Source organism: Pterocles gutturalis, unplaced genomic scaffold (assembly GCF_000699245.1).
Source record: "Pterocles gutturalis isolate BGI_N339 unplaced genomic scaffold, ASM69924v1 scaffold5158, whole genome shotgun sequence".
NCBI lineage: Eukaryota > Metazoa > Chordata > Aves > Pterocliformes > Pteroclidae > Pterocles > Pterocles gutturalis.
This window is the reverse complement of record NW_010120274.1, coordinates 28129-32946: the sequence shown is the minus strand read 5'-3', so window position 1 is coordinate 32946 and position 4818 is coordinate 28129.

Sequence of the window (4818 nt, the reverse complement as noted above, 5' to 3'; positions counted from 1 at the left end):
AAAAGGAATGGGAAGGCAGGACAGAGAAAAGACTTCTTCGTGTTGATGGCAACATGCTGTTGTTGCAGCTCAGCTGGGTTTGAAACCCTACATGAGAACATGAAAGCATGCCTTCAGCAAATGTGGCTCCACCTGCCTCCTCCCCCTGAGGGGATGCGAATTAATGCTCTCCACCGCCCAGGAGCAGGCACTGGCGGTATACAGGCACTGTTGTCTTTTATGAATAAATGAACTGGCAAAGGGAGCATGGGCTGACACTGCTTTGTCACCACAAGCCCTTCAGCATTTAAAAAAAAAGAGGAAGACTACAGCCCAACACCACTGCCTTAAAAGAAAAATATTCCTTTAACACCACAGCACAGGCTTCTTTACCCTCTTGACAGAAAGCCTATGTCACGACATGAAGCCTATGCAGTTTGCTTAACAACAAATAACATAGCGTAGAGTATTTCACTGCTTGGAAAAAAGGCACAAGAAAATACGCGGGAGTTTGTCAAGTATACACTCAAACCAACAGGAAGAAGTATCCCAATAATTACACTCACTTATTAATCAGAATTTGATGCCCTTAAGCTTCCTAAGGCCTTTCTCATTGAGAGGTGAACATTGTACCCACTTGTCAGAACTATGGAACTGTCTGCCTGTGGTTGTAGCAGTAGATGCAGTTGCACACCCCTCTGACAACAGTTTATAAAAAAGTCCATTTCAGAGGTGTGCCATCCTCACCTAATTCCACCCAGCATACTATACATAACACAAAGAAAGGTCAGGAAACATGTTTTGTTGAATATCTTTTTTTTTTTTTTTAAGTACTCATGGCTGTAAAACATTACCCTTTTTCCTTTTCAAAAGGGCTATGCCTTTTGGTGTGCCAGATGCTGGCTGGCATCTGCTGAAGGAAGCTACTGGTGCTGCTGACCCTTGAAAGGAAAAGAGCTTGCCATGGTTCAATTAGCAGCATCAGCAGTTTCACTGTCATAGGAGAAGGAAGACAGACTTGTGTGATACCAAAGCACCTAGTGGTTGGTGAAACCTCTGGACAGGGATGCCAGCTGGGAGAGTACAGAGGACAACTTATTTGTTCTGATTTAAACTTTCAGAAGAGAATTAAGGAAAGGTGAATATATACCTCTGAAAGTCTTTGCACAAACTTCTGAGTGTGCTGCTTTTCTACAGAGCTCAGAGACTAGGACTGAGCAAGACTTTCCCTGCAATTACACCTCTCAGTGCCAGTACAAACTGATGACACAAATTGCAGAGAGTTTGGTTGCTAGCAGGTACAAGCAGTGGACATAGCACTGCAGCTGAACAGAGCAAGCTTGTTAAAAGCTTAATAGTGGCACAGCTGAGCAAAACAGACATTTATTATACCTGCTCAAAAATTTATGAGTTACATCCACATTCTCTTTGATGGAATAATAATGCAAGAATTTAAATTAACCAGAAAACAAAAAAAACCCACCAGCCTTTGCAAGGCTTCCAAAGCAGAAAAGCTGACAAAAACCATACAGACATCTCGCATAACTGACTGTAATCCTTTATGTTGACAGTCCATTTATTCCTTTTTGCATTGCCATAAAATTTACACACGTACAGCTTACTCAGCAGCAAATCTCTCAGGTGCATTGAATGAGCAGATGCCTGCAGGTTTGCTCTCCTTGGCATGACATACACGATAAATGACATTTAAATTTAGAATTGGCAAGTACAAATCCTATGGCTCAGTTTCAAACACTCTAGGATGTAAAACCAAACAATTTGGCACCAAGTTTAAAAATATATATGGCATATCTAGGAACTAATACTGTATCCACCGAACAACTTGAAGACATCTGTACCATTTATGATTATAAATTGATCAGCCTCGGTGTTACCACTGTACCAGCTTACCTAAAAAAGTGAGCCAGAGTGCCCTGTAAAGCGGACAGTAGCATATTATTAAAACACATAAGGAAGTCATCATTTGAAAGCAGTTTATTTGCATTTCTTTTTATGATTGTTCAAGTGCAAAGTTGTTACTCCATGCTATTACTTATGGGAATGTAAAAATGCATACATGGCTTCAAATGGGTAGAAGACGTAGGAAGAACAAAAGAAAAAGCATACTATACCTAGGAAGCTGGCTGATAAGGAGCAGCTCCTATCTTGAGAGCATTTTACCCTGTGTTCCTCCATTGGAAGGTGTCTTCCATGAAGGATCCTCACAGGAATGAGGCTTAAGAGTAAGTGAATAAGTATGTATATATAGAAACTGAACACTGTGCTAGGCATCTTCCTTCTTCCGAAAATTAACAGGGCAAAAAAACCCTCAACCCTCATGCATTTTTTATGCTCTACTTATTTCAAAAGGTAAAAGGTTCATCAGATTGATTTGAGGGAGTTCTCAGCATGAACAAATGTTTCACAAGCTCTGGTGCTATGAAACTATTCAGTTACATCACATACCAATAGATTAAACTACTTCTGGTCAGTTATATTATAGCTATATATTTTAAGTGGCAATTGGGTGAATAACAAGCATTACGCTGCTTTTGGCTGGATAAAGGCACCGCTGTTATGAGGAGTTACACCTTCTCCAAAGCCTGCAGGACAGATACAGAAACGGATTGCTTTGGAAAGGAAGTGTAGGTAAATCAGATGCATTTAAAAGAGCATAATAACTGTTTTTAAATCTCTGCTGACTTCCGCAGAATACCTGGACTCATGTACACAAGTGCCCTTCTCAAAAGATGTAGCCAGAAAGTAACAATTTGGCTTAATATTACCGCCTGACTCTCCACAGAAGAGAGAGGCAGCTGCAGACTGAGACACTGACATCTGGTGGCTGCCATGCAAGATCTAACATCTACAAACACTGGCCAGGGGAAAAAGACTGCTTCTAATAATTCACCCTCGGGGTAGTTGTAGCTTGCCTACTATATTCTTATTAACAGAAAATTCACAGGTTTTTTCAAATTTGTCCTAACCTTGCTTTTTAAACATCACACACAACTGAAATTCTCTCAAGCAGAAGAATGAAGGTAACGTTTCTGTATGCAGCACGTACATTTGTTCTTGCAGGCTGCGTTGACATAAATGAAAGCTGACTGCTTATATGAAACTCTAAATATTAGAGTTTAAGAGAAGATTGTAAGATTTTATACCTTCACAACTATAAAATAAAATAGCATGCTATCATGCAATATTTAAATGATCTGATGTGATCCAAACAGATATAAATTATATAAATTAATGCACTGTTTTCTCCAAAATTCTTGCAACTATTCAGCTCTAATTACAGAAAATATATTGATCATAGCTGTACATATTCTTTAGCAACTATTTGTTCAAACAAACTCTTACAGTGGATAGGGACAAGCTCATTTTGATGAGGTAGCATTTAAAAGAGCCCTGTGTGAAGATGTGTTGAATAGTTTCTAGTAAACCTTGTTTGTGCTTAGGCATTGAAAGATACTGCTAAGAAAGAGGAGACTGACCACTGTACATTTTATAATCAATAGCTGGTAAAAGGGGAGAAAAAAATGACTGAACAATTTCAGATTTGGTGAAAATTAGCCCAATTCCACTAGTCTTGAGATCAATGATATTGCATTAATTTACTGTTTTTTCCCTTTAATGTTACTGAACACACAATACATCTAGAAGTATGAATGCTTATTATGATTAATGTAAAGTCTTCTTACCCCTAACTATTTCTCCAAAGTGGAAGCTAACTAGTTAATTCTTTGGGTTTATTCACATTTATTTTCCGTGAGAAATGCCAGGAATTGCATTCATAACTATATTGCATTTAGCTAGAATTTATGATATGTTTCGGGCTACAAATAAAACTCATATTCCACCAGTTAATTATTTAAAATAAAGTAAATAAAACACATCATTGAAGACTAACTGAATGATGATAAGCAAACATTAACTATAAAAGCATCTTTGGTTGTTTAATGTCTGTTTTAGAATCATAGAATAATTGGGGTTGGAAGGGACCTTAAAGATCATCGAGTTCCAACCCCCCTGCCATGGGCAGGGACACCTCCCACTAGCCCAGGTTGCTCAAAGCCTCATCCAGCCTGGCCTTGAACACCTCCAGGGATGGGGCATCCACAACTTCCCTGGGCAACCTGTTCCAGTGCCTCACCACCCTCACAGGAAAATATTTCTTCCTAATATCTCATCTAAATCTACCCTCTTTCAGCTTAAAACCATTTCCCCTCATCCTATCTCTAAACTCCCTGATCAAGATTCCCTCCCCCTCTCTCCTGTAGGCCCCCTTTAAGTACTGGAAGGCTGCTCTAAGGTCTCCTCGGAGCCTTCTCTTCTCCAAGCTGAATAACCCCAACTCTCTCAGCCTGTCATATGGGAGGTGCTCCAGCCCTCTGACCATCTTCGTGGCCCTCCTCTGAGCTTGCTCCAACAGGTCCATGTCTTTCCTGTGCTGAGGACTCCAGAGTTGGATGCAGTACTCCAGGTGGGGTCTCACGAGAGCAGAGTAGAGGGGGAGAATCAGCTCCTTCAAGGTTAATGGTTAATAAAAAAAGCTGGAGTTGCAACATAGCATAGAGCAGCAGCCCTTCCTCAGCAGTGCTATTGTTACAAGTCCAAGCACTTAAAGAATAATTATGAGGAAGTTAATCTCACTGGGAGAAAACAAAAGTCTGGATGTAATCAATCTATACATCTAGGACTTAAAAATACAAATTGAAAATTATGGCAACAAGTAAAAAAAGCATAAGTGGTTTTTTTTGTAGTTGTCGTTTTGTTACAATTCTGTGTTAGGACAGATCCACAGAACTAACTTTTATAAAAATACAACATACTGCG